This window comes from Ambystoma mexicanum, chromosome 10, assembly GCF_040938575.1.
Source record: "Ambystoma mexicanum isolate Mex_15411 chromosome 10, UKY_AmexF1_1, whole genome shotgun sequence".
Lineage (NCBI taxonomy): Eukaryota > Metazoa > Chordata > Amphibia > Caudata > Ambystomatidae > Ambystoma > Ambystoma mexicanum.
Genome location: NC_090932.1, coordinates 1,103,237,970 through 1,103,257,917, shown reverse-complemented (window position 1 = coordinate 1,103,257,917; position 19,948 = coordinate 1,103,237,970). Strand labels below are relative to the sequence as shown.

At 51.5% G+C, this 19,948-nt stretch overlaps 1 protein-coding gene across 2 annotated transcripts in view; it reads right to left on the bottom strand.

Annotated features, from left to right (window-relative positions):
- The window catches only part of AEBP1 (AE binding protein 1), a 367,991-nt gene extending 348,534 nt beyond the window's left edge, over nucleotides 1-19,457 (bottom strand). Inside the window, exon 1 of one of the 2 annotated variants that reach the window (XM_069618951.1) lies at nucleotides 19,090-19,457. The gene's annotated coding sequence lies outside the window, so the exon portion shown is untranslated. The remainder of the gene's footprint in view (nucleotides 1-19,089) is intronic. The other variant, XM_069618952.1, reaches the window with a different exon arrangement.
- Between the last annotated feature and the right edge of the window lie 491 nt (nucleotides 19,458-19,948).

Genomic DNA, 19,948 nt, shown 5'->3' with positions numbered 1-19,948 from the left:
TCTCCTTCCTTTTTTGGAACGAAGAACAAAGCTGAAGAAGCAGGGGACTTGGAAGGACGAATAAACCCATTTGCCAGGTATTGATCCAGGTATTGTCGAAGGTGAAGGTTCTCAGGCTCGGTGAGGGCATAAATTCTACTACAAGGAGGAGTAGATCCAGGTATCAGGTCTATCTGGCAGTCATAAGACCTATGAGGAGGTAGAGAGTTAGCCTGATCCTTCCGGAAAACATCTTGGTATTCTAGGTATTCGGGAGGTAACTGGGGAGTCTCTGAAGAAATTGCGGCCAGTGCAACACCAGGTGGAGGGTGACAAGTAGAGACACATTCTGGAAACTGGACCGTTCTTGCTCGCCAATCGATCAGAGGATTGTGTTTCTCTAACCAAGGTATTCCTAGAATAAACTGAAACTGAGGGGCCTTGATCACATCGAACACGATCTTCTCATGGTGTCCATCTTGACTTACTAGCGTCACCTCTTGAGTGGTATGCGTTACTGGCCCGCAGGCTATCTCCGTACCATCCACCGTAGTAATGACGTCCTTTACAGCCTTGGGACAAAGAGTTAGATTCATCCTCAAAACCATTTCATGATCCACATAATTGCCGATGGCACCGCTGTCGACGTAAGCTTCAATTGCATGTAATCGATCCGGATTATCAGGGCTAATGAGGACCATAGGTATGACGAAATGCGAGGTCACAGAACTGGTTTTCACGCTCGGCAAGAGGACCTCTATTCTTGTCGGGCGAGGTCGTTTCCCTGCTCAGAGTTTGTAACTTTGGTAACTGCAGCTCCTACTGCCTTCTTGGCAGGTTTCACCGGACAGTCTCGAAGAAAGTGCCCTGAGTTTCCGCAATATAGGCATAATTGCAACTGTTTCCTCCTTTCCCGCTCCCTTTGTGTTAGAGGACCTTTCAGACCCCCTATTTGCATGGGTTCCCCGGAGTCTACTCCTTTGGAAGGAGTTGGCGGTTTGGAAAATACTCGAGCATCAAACTTGGAACGATCGGCCTTCCTGTTCTGCAGCCTGTGATCTATTTGAACGACCAAGTCTATATAATCCGAACAGTCTTGTGGGGGATTCACTACTTGGGCTAAAACGTCTTTGAGCTCTCCACGTAGACCTCTATAAAACAGCGTAATCCTTTTGTCCTCAGGCCATTGAGTTTCCACTATTAGTCTATTGAAAGATGCAATATAAGCCAAAAGGTCTTGATTACCCTGTCGCAACGAAAGAAGCTCATTGTCCAAGGCCTGCCCCTGTGAATGTCTTGCGAACAGTTTTTCCATACTAAGCTGAAAGGCTTGAAAATCATGGAGAACCGGATCATCTTGATTAACTAGAGGGATCGACCAGTCTGCCGCATTGCCACTAAGGTACGAAAGTACAAAAGCTACTTTTGCTTGATCAGTTGGAAAGGCTGCTGGCCGGCATAAGAAGTGCAACCGGCACTGATTGATAAATACTGCAAACCTCTTTGGGTCACCAGAAAATCGTTCGGGCGGTACATTCCCAGGTAGGTTGATCTGCACTGGATTCATAGAGGATGTTGAAGGAAGATTTGCCCCTGATGCGGGTAACGGGGTCTGTCCGGCTTGTGACTGTAGCACTTGTCTAGCAAGATTGTCTGTTCTCTCCTTGGAAATAATTAGTTCCCTTCTTAGAGCATTCGTTTCCTGACGAGCTGCATGCACTTCTGCCCTTAGTTCCCCAAGTAACCGGGCTAGGGGGTCAGTATCCGAGGTTTCCATAGCGCCTGGGCGAGAGTTTTGCGGTAGGCTTTGCGTTCTGTAATGCTCACCTGATTCTCGCAGAGGCGCCGGTCTTGACTGGGCGACTACCGTATCTTCAAAGGTGATGTGTAGCACCCGGTTGGCTCTTTGGGCTGGACCTCTGTGCACTGTATGCCTGACGTGTAGAGTAAGATGTCTGCAGATAGAAAATATGGGGTTAATGAACTGGGGTTATTGGGGTGTCCCTATCTCTTTCCTCTTCTCCTCTCCTGTAGACCCCCAAAGGTTAACGCTCTCACCTTAGGTAAGTGAATGCCGAGCTCTCCATCTGCCTCGGGGCAGGGTGCTGTAACCGGTTTCTTCACTGGATAGGTAGCGCAGGCCTCTTGACTTCAGAGGACTGCTGTCCGTCGTTTACTGCACAAACGGTAAGTTTCGAGTCATTCAAATGTCTTTAAAGTCTTTAGTAATGATGTCTCTTGTTTTGCAGGGTTTCGGCGATGGCGGATGACGGGCTGAAGTGAGTTGAAGATGGAGCCCGTGTGATGAATAGAAGCGCCTGGAAGCACGTAAGTAAGCGCTTGTTGCCTGCTTCACTATGCGCTCTAACTGTCTTTTTATTTTGCAGGTACGAGTTCGGAGCGGCTGCAGGGTGCCGGAATACCCACTGGATTAGATGTGGAAAGGAGTAATGGCACGTGAGTATTAAAGTTCCCCAATGTCTTTAAACGCACCTTGTTTTGTCTTTCAGATGCGGTATGCAGCGCCGAAGGCCTCCGGAGCGTACGAAGAGTAGGTAAGCCTTTGCCTTTCAGATGCCGGAATGCTAACCTGTTCTTTCTTGTCTTTATAGGTGTTGCTGAAGACTGGATTCAGGATGGTAATCCTTTGCCTTTCAGATGCCGGAATGCTAACCTGTTCTTTCTTGTCTTTATAGGTGTTGCTGAAGACTGGATTCAGGATGGTAAGCCTTTTTCCTTAGGCCCAGGACCGGATGCAGAAGACACGATGAGCGTTCTGCTGCAGAGGTTGCAGAATAATGCAAAGCAAGATTCATCCACCGGGTGTGGTTTAAATAGCCTCCTGTAGTGCTTAGGTGTCTCCTTCCACAGCCACGCCTAAGTAAGAAAAGAGTTCCTGGTAAGAAAAGAGTTCCTGCTTTCCAGAAGAGTTCCAGTGTTCTGAATCTAGGGAGTGGCTCCAGCCCCACCCAACAGGAAAAGTAGTTCCAAACAGAAGAGGATCAGAGGCTCAACTGGCAGGCAAGTAAGCAGCATGGTCTGCTGAAGGTAAGTCCACCCAGGCAATATGAGCCCGGCGCTTCCAGCGCTGGGACTGAGCATATTTATGAGCCTGGTGCCACTGGCGCCAGGACTGGGTCCAAAAGGTCCCAATTGGGACTGGTTGGCACTCGGAACCTGGGTTATGGATCTGCTTCCAAGGGAGTTGGGGAAAACCCTGACCTTTTGGAAGCAGAGATCATGACATCTGGGCTCTTGATGAAGAGAATTAATTTCTCGAAACGCCTCATCCACCATCAAATGAATTGAATCTTCCCTGGTCTTTGCGTTTGGAATAAAGAATTGTTTACTCTTTATAGTGGATGTCATCACTGTATTCATTTAAAATTGTGCTATTAATTGAAATTTGTTGGAATATATATCTACCTTATTACCCTATGAAACTGAATTTCAAGGCGTCATGCTGACGCAACACTAAGGTGTGCAGGGGACGGGAGGGTTCCGTTTTGGATCCTCTTTTCTCTCTTCTTGTATCTTTAGTGACCCTGTGCCAGGGCTACTTTTCCTCCCCCGCACCCTAAAAGCTCCTCAATTGTTGAAAAATTGGGATATGTAATTAGTTACTCTAAATCTCTGTGTGTGCACCTTCCATCCTCTTTCTTACTGTCAACTAGCTTCACAGACAATGAGACACTTCAGATATGTGACGGCGATCCAGTTTCACAGACAGTGTGATATTTCAGGTACAGAACATCATACCAGCTTCACAGACAAGGAGAGATTTCAGGTTCGCGACCGCAGACCAGCTTCACAAACAAAGAGATATTTCAGGTACAGATTCATTGGCCAGCTTCACAGACTATAAGGTATTTCAGAAACAGGCCTGCAGACCAGCTTTGCAAAGAATAAGATGCTTCAGGCATAAGACCGCAGATCAGCTTCACAGACAATGCGATATTGTAGTTACAGGACCACAGACCAGCCTCACAGAGAATGAGAGATTTCAGGTACACGACCACGGACCGGCTTCACAAACAATGAGATATTTCAGGTACATAACTATGACGAGGTTCACAGATAATGAGATATTTCAGATACAGACTGCGTACCAGCCACCCAGACCATGAGATATTTGTGGTGCCGGATTGCATTCCGGATTCAAAGAAAATAAGATATTTCAGGTACAGGATTTCAAACAAGCTTCACATACAATGAGCCATTTGAGGGACTCAACATCATACCAGCCTCACAGACAATGAGATATTTCAGATACATGGATCATAGACCAACTTTACAGACAATAAGGTATTTCAAGTCAGCGACTGCAGATCAGCGTCACAGACAATGAGGTATTTCAGATCCAGGACTGAGGACCAGCTTCACATAGAGTAAGATACCGCAGGCATGGGACTGCGGATCAACTTCACGGACGAGATATTTCAAGTAACACAACATCAGACCAGCTTCACAGACAATGAGACATTTCAGGTACATGAATCGTAGACCAACTTCACAGACAATAAGGTATTTCAAGTAACGCAACATCGGACCACCTACACAGACAATGTGCTATTTCAGGTACAGGATTGCAGATCAGCTTTACAGACAATGTGATATTTCAGGTTCAGGATCGCAGATCAGCTTTACAGACAATGAGATATTTCAGGTATGTGACAGTGGACCAGCTTCGCAGAGAATAAGATATTGCAGGTATGGGACCAAGGATAGAGTTTACAAGCAATAAGATACTTCAGTTGCAGGAGAGCAGACCAGCTTGACAGGCAATGATATATTTCAGGTATGTGGCAGTGGACCAGCATCGCAAAGAATGACATATGTCAAGTAAGGGTTGCAAGCCAGATTCAAAGACATTTAGGCATTTGAGGTAGAGTACCACAGACCATCTTTACAGACAATGACATGTCTATATTAAAGGTACGTGGCCAGTCGACCAGCTTCACAGATGATGAGATATATCAGGTACGGACCACAGACCAGCGTCAAAGACAATTATCTATTTTAGGTACACCACCAGTGGAGCAGCTTCACAGACAATGAGATATTTTATATACAGGATGGTGGACGAGCTTCAAAGACAATGATCTATTTTAGGTACACGACCACTGGACCCGCTTCACAGACAATGAGATATTTCATGTACGGGACCGTGGACGAGCTTCAAAGGCAATGATCTATTTTAGGTCCACGACCAGTGGACCCGCTTCACAGACAAGGAGATATTTCATGTACGGGACCGTGGACGAGCTTCAAAGACAATGATCTATTTAGGTACACGACCACTGGACCCACTTCACAGGCAATGAGATATATCAGGTACAGACCACAGACCAGCGTCAAAGACAATAATCTATTTTAGGTACACAATCAGTGGACCCGCTTCACAGAAAATGAGATATTTCATGTACGGGACTGCGGACGAGCTTTAAAGACAATGATCTATTTTAGGTACACGACCAGTGCACCCACTTCACAGGCAATGTGGTACTTAAGGTAAGCAACCAGTAAACCAGCTTCACAGATGATGAGATATATCAGGTACGGACCATAGACCAGCGTCAAAGACAATTATCTATTTTAGGTACACCACCAGTGGAGCAGCTTCACAGACAATGAGATATTTTATGTACAGGACCGTGGACGAGCTTCAAAGACAATGATCTATTTTAGGTACACGACCAATGGACCCGCTTCACAGACAATGAGATATTTCATGTATGGGACTGTGGACGAGCTTCAAAGACAATGATCTATTTAGATACACGACCAGTGGACCCGCTTCACAGACCTAATAAATACAAATACAAAATACAATGCATTATTTCATGTACGGCACCGTGGACGAGCTTCAAAGACAATGATCTATTTTAGGTACACGACCAGTGGACCCATTTCACAGGCAATGAGATATATCAGGTACGGACCACAGACCAGCGTCAAAGACAATGATCTATTTTAGGTACACAACCAATGGACCCACTTGACAGACAATAAGATATTTCATGTACGGGACCGCGGACGAGCTTCAAAGACAATGATCTATTTTAGGTACACGATCAGTGGACCCACTTCACAGGCAATGAGATATATCAGGTACGGACCACAGACCAGCGTCAAAGACAATGATCTATTTTAGGTACACAACCAATGGACCCACTTGACAGACAATAAGATATTTCATGTACGGGACCGCGGACGAGCTTCAAAGACAATGGGCCTCATTACGAACCTGGCGCTAAGTGAAAAACGATGGCGGTAAATGGTTACCGCCATCGTTTTCCGCCAGGTCCGATCATGACCCGTGATCGTTAACTACGATGCCATTAGCGGCATTGTAGTTAACGCTGCCGCTAACTGCGCCAAGGGCGCGCGCACGCGACCTCCCACACCGTACTTAGCGCCATGGTGGAAAGGTACGCGAATGCCGACCCAAGCGGACATGCACCTAACGCCATCACCCAGCCCGTTAAGTACCTTACCGCCATGGTGCTAATTACGCCATCGCGAACCAACCGTAAAGGGCCATGTAAAGTGAATGCAGCTGCCACAGGTGCACAGAAACAGCACAGGCGAAGGCAATACAGACTCAGGAAGTACAAAAAGAGCACACCCCACCCCTTCCCACACCCAGTCACACTCCACAATGATACCAATACGACTAGCAATGTTGGGGCTGGAGGACCTGATAGCAATGCAAGTGCTACAACAGCAACAACAAGCAGCACAGAGGAGACGCAGGAGGAGAAGAAGGGCAAGGCAGGCCCAGCAAGCCCCACCAGCACAGCCAGTGCCACCACGCAGGCAGCCCCCAATCCCACACATCAGAGCCAATCCATTCAACCTCACTGCTGAGCAGATCCACACCCTGTACCGTTTGGACCGGGACACCATCACCACCATCGTAGACGTGACACACAACGACATCGTCAGCATGATAGAAACTCCAACCGCCATCCCACCCCTACTGAAGGTAGTGTCTGTACTCCACTTCCTGGCCACAGGCACCTACCAGCACACAGTGGGGCACTTGCATTGCATTTCACAACCATTATTCTCACGAACACTCATCCGAGTGCTCGATGCCCTCCTCAAGCACACAGACGACCACATCTCATTACCACGGACTGCCCAGGAGATTGCAAACACCAAAGTGGGTTTCCATGCACTAGCCGGCATACCCGGTTGCATTGGTGCCATCGACTGCACCCATGTGGAATTGGTGGTTCCACGTGCCATGGAGGTACCGTACCGCAACCTGAAACAGTTCCACTCAATCAACGTGCAAATGGTCTGTGACTCCAACAAGATCATCACACATTGTTGTGCCCGATTCCCCGGATCAACCCATGATTCTATGGTCTGAGGAACTCCACAATACCACGCTACATGGAGCGACATGCAGGCCCAAGATCCTGGCTACTCGGTGAGTCCAATGTCATGGAAGTGGGCAGGTGAATGACGTACCGATGCATACTCCACCTGGCTGAAAGGGGGGGGGGTAATGATGCATACTCCACCTGACTGAAAGGGGGGGGTAATGATGCATACTCCACCTGGCTGAAAGGGGGGGGAATGATGCATACTCCACCTGGCTGAAAGGGGGGGAATGATGCATACTCCACCTGGCTGAAAGGGGGGGGGGTGATGCATACTCCACCTGGCTGAAAGGGGGGGGGTAATGATGCATACTCCACCTGGCTGAAAGGGGGGGTAATGATGCATACTCCACCTGGCTGAAAGGGGGGGAATGATGCATACTCCACCTGGCTGAAAGGGGGGGGGGGATGATGCATACTCCACCTGGCTGAAAGGGGGGGGGAATGATGCATACTCCACCTGGCTGTGAGTAGCAGAGAGAACGGAGACAGAGGATACCCTGAAGCAACCCATACTCCACCCAACACCAGTAAAGCCAATAGCCAATGTATGCAGCCCTACCATGTGAATGAGGTTGTGTCCCAACCATGACACAACCATCTGCAAGTGCATTCTACCAAATCAGACCACTTTGTCAACAATGAAAAGCACCTACATGCACGTCACCAAACACCATCAACCGATAGGCCTGTCCCCCATAACTGCCCATGAAGGAGGCACATGACGGACAGAAACATCAACACACCATTACACAGACAGCAGGGCCCCCACAATGTCCCTTTCTACATCAGCATTGCTCACTGGGGTCATGATGAGGCCCACAGCAATGTTGCAATGATGTGCGCATTGCCATCACAGGACATGTGCCAGGCCAACTAACCAAACGGCATGAACGGACACAGTGGATGGGCACTCACAATGCACTCAACCCCTCTGCATACATTGGGTGATGGCATGCAAAACAGGCCATGGGAGCCATGAGCATATACTGGTTGCATTGCGTGAATCAATTAGTGCATGTAGAAGTGAGCCAAAGTAACAGTTGGATGCAAGCCATGGTGGCACATCATGTTCTTGATCAGACGACATGACTGACACATACATTCTCGCCTACATACAGGTGATGCAGCCTATCACCTGAAGAGGTGGCTCCTTACACCAGTCCGGAACCCGCAGAACCAGCACGAGGAGGACTTCAACCGTGCACATACACGTACTCGCGTGGTCATAGAGCAGACATTCGGCCTATTGAAGGCACGGTTCCGATGCCTCAGCAGGTCTGGTGGGGCACTCCTGTACCGCCATGAGAAGGTGGCAAAGATCGTCATGGCATGTGCCATGCTACACAATATGTGCGTCAGACGGAATGTGCCCCTGCCCCCTGATGCAGAACTGCAACCACCTGACGATGAGGATGAGGAGGGTGAAGATGGGGCGGCACCCCATGGAGGAGGCGATGCACAGGAGGGGCGTGCAATGCGCCAAACTATCATCGACCACTGCTTCTAGCACACACGGCTGGTGTGTATCACATGGAGACTGCACTTGGGGCACTGTGTGTCTCTGGGACATGCACACTGTGGACTGTACACCAATAAAGCACACATATGCAATGAAAATGTCCACACATTTCATTTCTGGAAAGCAAAAAGTGTATTTCAATCATAAAACGTCGTGACACAACCACTCCCCCCTCCACCTTCCCCCCTGCACACCCCAACACACCCCCTCCCACCTCCCCCCTGCACACCCAAACACACCTCCTCCCACCTCCCCCCTGCACACCCCAACACACCCCCTCCCACCTCCCCCCTGCACACCCCAACACACCCCCTCCCACCTCCCCCCTGCACACCCCAACACACCCCCTCCCACCCACCCTGCACACCCTAACACACCCCATGTAGGTGTCAACAGATGCCTGTGACAGTGGCCACAGGCTGTTACAAGCCCCCTCTCCCGGCCCCCGGGGCACCCCTGGCTGTGGAGCGCAGGTTATGTCCGGAACGTCGGACGGGCCTGCTCTGTGCAGAACTGGCAGCGGAGGATGTCCCTGCCTGCCCCCGTGCATGCACGTCCTGTAGGGTGTGGGTGAGCTCAGTGAGTGCACGACGCAACCCGGCAAGTTCACCACAGATGTCCCTAGACATGGCCTGCATGGCATCCCTCAGGGTGGCAGTGCTCTGCGCTACTTTGGCCCTTAGGGTCTCCGTGGCCTGTTCAATGGTTGCCCTAGCCCCCACACATTCCGCGGCATGCTCAGTCAGCATCGTGGACAGTTGTTGCTGCCGTTCTATGATGTCCTCGAGGGACTGCTGCCCCTGCTGGGCCATGCCCAGTGGTGGTGGTGTGACAGAGGGGCTGCTCCCCTCCTGTGGACTGAGGACTGGGCATGGGGTAGAAGACCACTCCTCTACCTCTGTGTGCCCCTGTGTGTGATCCTCATGGGGGCTGGCGTTTGACAAACAGGGGGAATGTAGAAGGTCAGTGGGGCTTCTGACTTCGTGCTCCTCAATGTCAGAGTCTGAACATGCAGCAATTGCAGCTGTTTCACCCATGTTGCTGCTGGCCGCAGACCTGGTGCCTTCTGTGGCAGACAATGTTGGTACAGGTGGAGCTGCTGCTGCTGGCCTGCTGCCTACAGGGGTGCTTGCCGGTGGGCCGTCCGGTTTGCCGGTGGGCCGTCCGGTTTGCTTACAGTGGATTCTGCTTGTTGTGGGTTCTGCCTCACTGCAGCTGAGGTTGAGGGTGCGGGGATGGTATGATTGGCCTTCTTGGCTCTCTTCGTCGCAGGGGTGTCCTGGTCCTCGGGGTGTGAATCTGTGCCTGTGGTGGAGCAAAGGAGGGAGGGCGTTATTGATGGGTCTGCGGACTTTGGAATGACAATGATTGACATGATTCTGGTCAGTAGATGAGGCAGATTTCAGGCAGGGCCATGCAGGTTGTCTCCTTTTTGTGTGGAATGTGAATGCAGGTATGTGGGTGCCAGCAGTGTATACAGGGTGGTGCTCGCATGTGGCTATGGGCAGTGTGGAGCAAATGTGTTGCATTTACACGCTAGGGCAACCTTGTGCTACACATGAATGGACTGCAGTGACTATGGCATGTCTTGTTTGAGGCACCTACCTTCATCGCCTGATGTCGGAGCTCCCCTTTCCATCCCTCCGACGCCTTCAATGCCTTCCATGCCAATCGTGGTTGCACAAATCTACTCCCACGATTGGAGTTTTAGTGGGGATTCCGAACCTCCACCGGTACCCAGGGCAAGGTTGCGGTTCACAGAGATGACGGCTCTGACCCGTATGCGAAGGTCATCCCAGCGCTGCCTGCACTGCTGTGGGGTGCGGGGTACGGTCCCCACCGCGCTGATGCGCTCGGCCACCAGGGCCCAGATGGCCTTCTTTTTCGCTATCGCTGTCCTGGTCATTTCCAGGGAGAAAACGACAGCTGCGTTGTCTTGCAGGGTCTCCGCAAGCATGCAGAGTTCCTCCCGGCTAAATCTTTCCTGGCGCTGGCGGTCACATGCCTTCTTAACAACTTTAGGCATTTTTGGGTAGTTGGATGGGTGGGTGATTGGTTGGGACAGGTGTCAGGGTTGGATCTGGTGTTGTTCGGTAGGATGGCAATGGATTGTGTTTTTAAAGATGGCCGACGTGCTGTTTCCCGTTCCGCCGCGATGACGCTATTTCCAGTTCTGCTTTTTACGGTGACCGCTAATTGCGGCCACCGCTTATTACGGTGGCCGCTACTTACGGTGGCGGAAGTGCACCTTGCTCACCTTACAATGCCGGTAGGGGCCTTTTCCGCTATGGCGTTAATTGCATTACCGCCATGACGTAATGCTCGGGCGCGATGGGTCGTAATGTGGCGCTCTTTACGCCATCGGCCCACGGCGTAAACGCTCATTACGCCATGGCGGTAATGACGGCAGATTACCGCCTGGGTCGTAATGAGGCCCAATGATCTATTTTAGGTACACGATCAGTGGACCCACTTCACAGGCAATGAGGTATTTCAGGTACGCGGCCAGTGAACCAGCTCCACAGACGATGAGATATATCAGGTACGGACCACAGACCAGCTTAAAAGACAATGATCTATTTTATGTAGGCGAGCAGTGGACCCACTTTACAGACAACGAGGAATTTCCAGTACTCAACCAGCGAACCAGCTTTCCAGTCAAAAAGATACAAAAAGATATTTATGATCCACAGACATCAAGGTATTTCAGGTACGGAACCACAGACTGGTTTCACAGCAGATGACCGGAGGATCAGGTCGAGAGATGCCCTGCCGTCCCGAGGCCAAAGTAGCCCTTGAACTCCAATGTTAAAATACAAAATCTTGAGATTCTTACAGCCACAAATAGATGCTCTGCCAGCAGACTCTTCCCCACTAACAACTCTAAGGAAAATATTTTGCATTATCAAGGAAATATATTCTGCCCCTGCTTTACACGCCACTACTGAGCCTCCTGCGTCGTGTGTGTTGGTGTGTCTTCCCCTTGCTTTAATTTAATCGATTAGATCTGCTCGGACATCATTGACTAAGCAGTGACATGACATGTTTATTGCCTTAAATGGTCTCCCCCAGGCTGAAGAGCAGTGACATGACATGGTTACTGGTTTAAATGGTCTCCCCCCGGCTGAAGAGCAGTGACATGACATGGTTACTGGTTTAAATGGTCTCCTCCAGGCTGAAGAGCGCTGCATTATTTCTCTCCTCTTTCAGATGAGCGATTCTAGTATCCGCCCACAGGTAGCTGTTGCGCTGCCGCATCGTCGGCCCTGTGTCCACCATGTTTTGTGATAGCAGTGAACTTGGCCCAGCTCTCAGGTGAATGACCAACTCTCCACAGCGTTCTTCCCCTTTAGATAGGCGGCCACTGACCCACCGCAGAAAGGCCCTTCCTTGGATCCCAGGGGCCTGGCCAATTTTAGGCCTATTACCCAATTTCCTTTCCTTGCCAAGTTCTCAGACGGCTCCGCTGTCATCGAACTGAGTGTTTATCCCAACTTGCGAGCTTCTGGATCCATTCCAGGCTGGGCCCCGGCGCAGCATTCCTTCTGACTTTTACAGTAGCCAAACTCACAATGGCGCAGATAGTGGCTTTTTGGGGGGCTGATTCTTCTCGAACTTTTAATCAGCCACTGCCTACTTTTTAATCTTCCGGACCAAACTGCCCCCTTGAGACTGAACCCGGGTGTAGGTGTGCCCCTTCCATTCTAGCAAGAGGACACGTGTTTGCAGCTGTCGCCTTTCTGACGCAAGGGGCCCAATTCCTCTGAGACCCTGGTGCAGCCACTGGCATCCCCCAGCTAGGGGGCCCAGTGCCTCTGATACCTCGGTGCAGCCACTGGCATCCCCCAGCTAGTGGGCCCAGTGCCTCTGATACCTCGGTGCAGCCACTGGCATCCTCCAGCTAGGGGGCCCAGTGCCTCTGATACCTTGGTGCAGCCACTGGCTTCCTGGCACAAGGGGGCCCAGTGCCTCTGCTACCTTGGTGCAGCCACTGGCTTCCTCCCGCTAGGGGGCCCAGTGCCTCTGATACCTTGGTGCAGCCACTGGCATCCTCCCGCAAGGGGGCCCAGTGCCTCTGAGACCTTGGTGCAGCCACTGGCATCCTCCCGCAAGGGGGCCCAGTGCCTCTGAGACCTTGGTGCAGCCACTGGCATCCTCCCGCAAGGGGGCCCAGTGCCTCTGATACCTTGGTGCAGCCACTGGCATCCTCCAGCAAGGGGGCCCAGTGCCTCTGATACCTTGGTGCAGCCACTGGCTTCCTGGCACAAGGGGGCCCAGTGCCTCTGCTACCTTGGTGCAGCCACTGGCTTCCTCCCGCAAGGGGGCCCAGTGCCTCTGCTACCTTGGTGCAGCCACTGGCTTCCTCCCTTCGCCAATTTCTGTTTTTTTTTATATTTGCCATTGGCACCCAGATCCTGCTACAAATGAGGGATAACCTGGGTGCCAGCCTTCTTGCTGGCCAGAGATCTGTGTGCGACCTTCACTCTGTTCTACTCCCACCCCTCCCCCCACCTTCCCCATGTTCCTATCTCATTGCCTGACTGTGACCAGCACCCAGATGGCCATGGGTTCGGTGCGCTTATACAAATGCATACATAAATTTAAAAAAAATGTAAAAACCCTACCGTGCCGACTCAGCCTTTCATCCTTCAGAGGATGGTAAAACGAGTGCCATTAAAAGCGGAAATATTTGCACTTACCGCTACAGCGCTTAGTAGCGGTTAGGATCCGGCAAGAAGCGCTATATAAAAGCATGGCATTATTATTATTTTGATCAGTAGTGCTATCATTTAGACGTCAGGACATCAAAATCTCACCCTTATTAAAAGGACATTGGGCCTCATTAGAAGGTTGGAGGTAACCATGCCGCTTTTAGCAGCATGGTTGCCTCCATACCGCAATCCGGACCCGGGTTCCTCGAATGAGGAATTACCGGGCCATCGCAACCTTGGCGGATCCGGTAATTCCCCGTCCGAGGAACCCGGACCCGGTCCATCCCCATTCCCATTCGAGCCCCCATAGGGCTCAATGGGAATGGAGATGGAGCTAACAACGGGCCCGTTGTTAGCTCTCTGGTTCCCTCGCGGGACCCGGTAAGGACGCCTGGTTTTTCCAGGCGCCCATTGCGGGTCCCGCGAGGAGACCTTGTAATAGGGCGGAACTGGTTTACCGGCACCGGCACCTTTACCGGTGCCGGTAAACTCATTCCACCAACCTTATAGTGAGTGCCATTGCATTAATAGGCTCTGGCCCCGCCATCCGCTGCTCGGCCCCAGGCCAGCTCGTCTGCCGAGTCGGAAGACTTGAAGCCACCCTTCAGACGCCCACCATTACTGGAAACCTAGATCAGGGCCTGTTTCTTCCAGTGGCCGCCCTGGGCGCTCCCTCCCTCCGCCTTCTCGGCTTCCCCGGCCGGTCGTGGTCTCGAGCGCCTCGATTACCAGGGCACCCCGAATGCCAGCAGCACTTCCCCTTGGAACTCTTGCCTCTGCTGCCCTAGGCTCCAGACGCGGATTCACGGCGAAGACTCGACTACACACATCCAATCAGGGGGGCCCGAGAGCGCGAGAACTGGCGGAAGGCTCCTTTCAGCCCCGGCTTCCCGCCTCTGGGAGTCGGTCGCCGGTCGATCGTCGTCACCCTCGTAGCTAAGAACTTCCCCTTATGGGTTTGGCATGAGAGGGCGGGGGGGGGGACTGGTCCCCCGTAGCTAAGAACTTCACCTTATGGGTTCGGCATGGGGGGTGAGGGGACCTGTGTTCCCGTAGCTAAGAACTTCACCTTATGGGTTTGGCATGGGGGAGGACTGGGCCCCACGTAGCTAAGAACTTCCCCTTATGGGTTTGGCATGGGGGAGGACTGGGCCCCACGTAGCTAAGATCTTCACCTTATGGGTTTGGCATGGGAGGAGGACTGGGTTGTGGAAGTGCATTTAGATCCCACTGGACCAAGTTTACCATCCTCCAACAGCATGCGCTTACATACTCGGACTTCTTCGTATAGCGCCAAGAGGCCCCTTCCAGCGAAAAAGTGCGCTTTTGAACAGACACTGTAACATAAAGAATGCATTACATTGTTAGAAGCCCGCGACGGGGATCATGATGTTCCCTGTAACCGCGAGTCATTTGGCAACTCTTTGTGTGAAGGGGATACACTGATCTCCAATCTCTGGCTTCTGGAATGGGGGCAACCATTGCCAGATATCCCTTAAGTTAGTTAGTTCCAAATCCCCCTAAAGTAAGTGTAGTTCTGCGCACAGCCTACTCCTTCTAAATGGGAACGCAACGTGCAGAGTGTGGAAAGAGTGCAGTGCAGAGAGGGCGGCCGTGCAGTGAGCGAGAGCAGGTATGCAGTGCAGAGACCGGCCATGCAGTGCAGAGACAGAAGGTGTGAAGTACAGAAAGAGCAGCGATGCAATGTATAAAGAGAGTGGGAATGAAGTGATGAAGTGAAGAGAGAGCGGGTATGCAGTGCAAAAAGAGCGGGTAAGCAGTGCAGAGAGAGCGGTGATGCAATGCATAGATAGTGGGGATGAAGTGCAGAGAGAGGAGGTATCCAGTGTAGAGAGACATGGGATTCAGTACAAAGAGTGCAGGCATACAGTGCAGGGAGCAGTGAAGAGACAGCAGGTATGCAGTGCGACAGAGTGGTGATGCAGTGCAGACAGAGCATGCATAGAGCGTGGGGATAAAGTGCACGGAGAGCAGGTATCCAGTGCAGAGAGACGGGATTCCGTACTGAGAGAGTGGAGATGCAGTGCAGAGAGAGCGGGTATGCAGTGCAGAGAGGGCGTGAATGAAGTGCAGAGACAGCAGGGTCAGTGAAGAGAGAAGCAGATGCAGTGCAGGGAGAGTGGGATGCAGCGCAGAACAAGCAGAGATGCAATGTTGAAAGAACAGGAATGTAGTTGAAGGAGAGCGGACATGCAGTGCAGAGAGGGCAGCAATGCAGTGCAGGCCCGCAGGTATGTAGTGCAGAGAGAGTAGCGATTCAGTGCAGAGAGAGCGGTGATGCAATGAATAGAGAGCTGGATGAAGTACAGAAAGAGTAGGTATGCAGTGCAGAAAGACAGGGGGTACAATACAGAGAGGGCAGGGATGCAGTACAAGGAGAGCTGTGATGCAATGCATAGAGAGTGAATATGAAGTGCAGAAAGAGCAAGTATGTAGTGCAGAGAGACAGGTTACAGTACTGAGAGAGCAGTGATGCAGTTCAGAGAGAGCCGGGATGGAGTGCAGAATGAGAAAGGATGGAGTGCAGAGAGAGTAGGGATGCAGTGAACAGGCAACGGGGATGTATTGCAGAGAGGGGGCAGTGCATAGAGAGTGGGAGTGCAGAATGAGAAAGGATGGAGTGCAGAGAGAGTAGATATGCAGTGAACAGGCAACGGGGATGTATTGCAGAGAGGGGGCAGTGCATAGAGAGTGGGAGTGCAGAATGAGAAAGGATGGAGTGCAGAGAGAGTAGATATGCAGTGAACAGGCAACGGGGATGTATTGCAGAGAGGGGGCAGTGCATAGAGAGTGGGAATGAAGTGCAGAGACAGAGGGTATGCAATGCAGAGAGAGCAGCGATGCCGTGCAGAGAGGAAGTGGCCTAGTGCACAGAGAGGGGATGAAGTGCAGAGGAAGGGGGTATGCAGTGCAGAGAGACAGGGATGCAGTAGAGCGAGCAGGGATGCAGTACACAGAGAGTGGGGATGCAGTACACAGTGAGTGGGGATGCAGTGCAGACAGAGCAGAATGCAGTGCAGAGAGCAGGAATGCAGCGCTCATAGAGGGTGTGTGCAGTGAACATAGATCTGGGATGCAGTGCACAATTAAGTGCTGCAGTGCACCACATGTGGCGAGATTAGGGATTCACACACTGTGCGGTGATGCATAATGGAATAGTGATTTCTTGCACTTAGTCCGGCGATACAGTGCAGAGTATGACTGTACTAGACCCACTGGAGAAGTGGTGTAGGGAACCAAAAGGTGAGTTGCAGTGCATAGAGAAGAGAGAACCAGTGCGATGAGGGCTAATGCATTTCAGATAAATGATGGGGTGCGCATAGTCGTCATGCAATGCATAAAGAGTGAGTATGAATTGCAGAGTGGAGATGTAGTTGTGATGCAGTTTAGAGGATGGGTGCGCTGCGCAGGTTTGTGATGGACACCATTGAGGGTGAAGTGGTGATAATGTACAAAAAGTGGGATCGCACTGTACAGAAGCGATGCAGTGTGGTGAGTTTTCTTCTGGTGCACAACGTGGTTGGGGATGCATTGCATAGGCAGGGCCTATAGTAAACATGCAGCGCTCTGAACGTGGAGACACAGGACACAGAGTAGTGATGCATCACACAAACTATTGTCCTTCACAGCGTGTTCCACAGGTGGTTGGGAATGCAATGCGCATGGTGGAAACCCTTGTGCACAGGCGCGTTACAAATGACATCTATCATATCAAATGACATATCATATAATATTACAAGAAATGGTGAGGCACTACAAAGTGTTGATGCAGTGCAATTACTTACAGTGCATATTAGACAGCGGCGATACAGTGCATAGAACATTGATATGCTAAGAAACTGGGAATGCCTTGCACAGGTATTTCGGTGCTATTTACAGAGTAATGATGCAGTGCACAGAGTGTGGGGATGTGGTGTGTAAAGCGCGGAAATGCAGTGCACAGGTATGTGGGTGCCATTTACAGAGTAATGATGCAGTGCACAGAGTGTGGGGATGCAATGCACGTTTACGCGCGGGAGATGCAAAGCATGAGGTGGAGATGCAGTGCACGCATAGTAGGGACGAGTGCACAGAGCGAGATTGAGCTGCAGTACACACAGTGGGGATATAAAGCACAGACTACAGGGATGCGGTGCACAAAGTGTGGGGATGCAATGCACGAGGTGGAGATGCAGTGCATGAATAGTAGGGGCCAGTGCACAGAGCGAGATTGAGCTGCAGCACACACAGTGGGGACATAAAGCACAGACTACAGGGATGCAGGGCACGCAGAGTGTGGCTGCAGATCACTGACAGTGGAGATGTGGTGTGCCGAGTGTGGGGGTTCAGTGTACAGCGAATGATGCAGAGAGCACGAGGGATGTAGAGCGCACAGAGAGCTGCGGTCCCCACTGGAGTTGCAGAGCAAATAGCGTATAGGGACAACGCATTCGGTGCACAGAGTGCGGACAGTGTGCAGTTCACACAGCGGGGGGGGGGGTGCTTAATTTAGAGCGTGGAGAAAGTGTAGTGAGAGCAGGACTGTCGTACACAAGAGTGGTATTCATTGCACAACATGTGGACAATGGGGGCTCCATGCACATAATACAGATGCCAAATCCTAAGTGGAGGCGCTGCACCCAAAGTGAGGATTGTGGATGTAGCGCCGTGCATTCGAGTTAGAGCACATGAAGATATGGGGTGCAGTGCTCAGAGGGAGAGGGTGCACTGGAAAGAGAGCAGGACTTAAGTGCAGTGCGCACAATGTGGAGATGCAGCATACAGAGAAACGGCATGCACTGCACACAGAGAGGGGTGCAGTAGAGAGGGCAAGACTTCCATGAAGAGATTGGGGGCGCAGTGCACAAAAGGCAGAGAGGCAGCACACGGAGAAAATGGCATGCAGTGCACAGAAAGATGGGGTGCAGTTCACACAATGCTCAGATGCAGCACACGGGGACATGGCATGCAGTGCACACAGGGGGTGGAGTGGAGAGAGAACCCGAATGCAGTGTACTGAGAGTGGGGGTTCACTTCTCAGAGTGAAGGTGAAGTTCACAGAAAGAGGGAATGCATTGCACAGACTGAAGATACAGTTCACAGAGAGCGGGAATGCAGTGTGCAGAGTGAAGATACAGCGCACCGAGTGGGAATGCAGTGAGCAGAGTGAAGATACAGTGCACAGAGACAGAGTGTGAATGCAGTGTGCAGAGTGAAGATACAGTGCACAGAAACAGAGTGGGAATGCAGTGTGCAGAGTGAAGATACAGTGCACAGAGAGTGGGAGTGCAGTGTGCAGAGTGAAGATACAGTGCACAGAAACAGAGTGGGAATGCAGTGTGCAGAGAGAAGATACAGTGCACAGAAACAGAGTGGGAATGCATTGCACAGAGTAAAGATACAGTGCGCAGAGAGTGGCAATGCAGTGTGCAGATACCACGCACTATTACCACGAGAGAGAGCAGTGAGCTGGATTACTTACCGCGCTTCCTCCACTCCAGAAAGTCCGAAAACGCGCACAAGGAAACTCAATTCCACAAGAGGCGTGAACCAGGGAAACGCATGGACCGCTCGCTAAGATGCTATTTACTTCCCGGGTATCAGCCGTGGGACCCCGCGCTGGGGATCGAGCCCCTCTTATCGACGCGCTGCCGTTGGGTCCCAGGCTGCAGAGCAGACAGTGGCCCCTGCCCGAGAGGTGAGATGGGGCCCGGAGAGCTCGGTTACCAATCGGTGTCCCGGTGCAGCCAGAGCAGAGCTGCCCGCGCTTGTGAATGGCTCCAGAGTGGGAATGCGCTCCCCCGAGGAACGCCCACCTCCTGGAATTCTCTTACAGGAGCCCGCCTCTATAACCCCCAGCACCCCCTCTCCCGCTCTTCGCGACGAAGCCCGGCTTTCTGAGTAAAACCATCCCAGACGTGGCCGTCACCATGGCCTTCTGCAGGAAATTCAGAGGTGACGGCGTGATCCTGCCCAGCCCCGAAAACCAACTATTCCTAGCAATGCTCATTCCCCCTGATTGCGTTATTTTTTTTACTGTAATGACGCAATGGTGTGTTATACTGCTGGCATCCTTTTTCTACTCCTCATTGGTTTCCACGATAAAAGAGCTCCGGCTTTTCTGAGTCAGTGGCTGCGAGGAAATGACTACTCCCCTGGAAGAGTACAGGGATGCCTGGACTGCCTGCTCAGCCCCCACTCCATTACTAAACCAGGCGCCACCCCAGTCATACAGGTGTAACAGGCAAAGCACAGCAGGCACACCTCCTTCCACACTTTGGTAACGTTTGCTGAGAGCAGGCCAAAATAGAAGAACGTCCAATCAAGGTCCTTGAAAAATA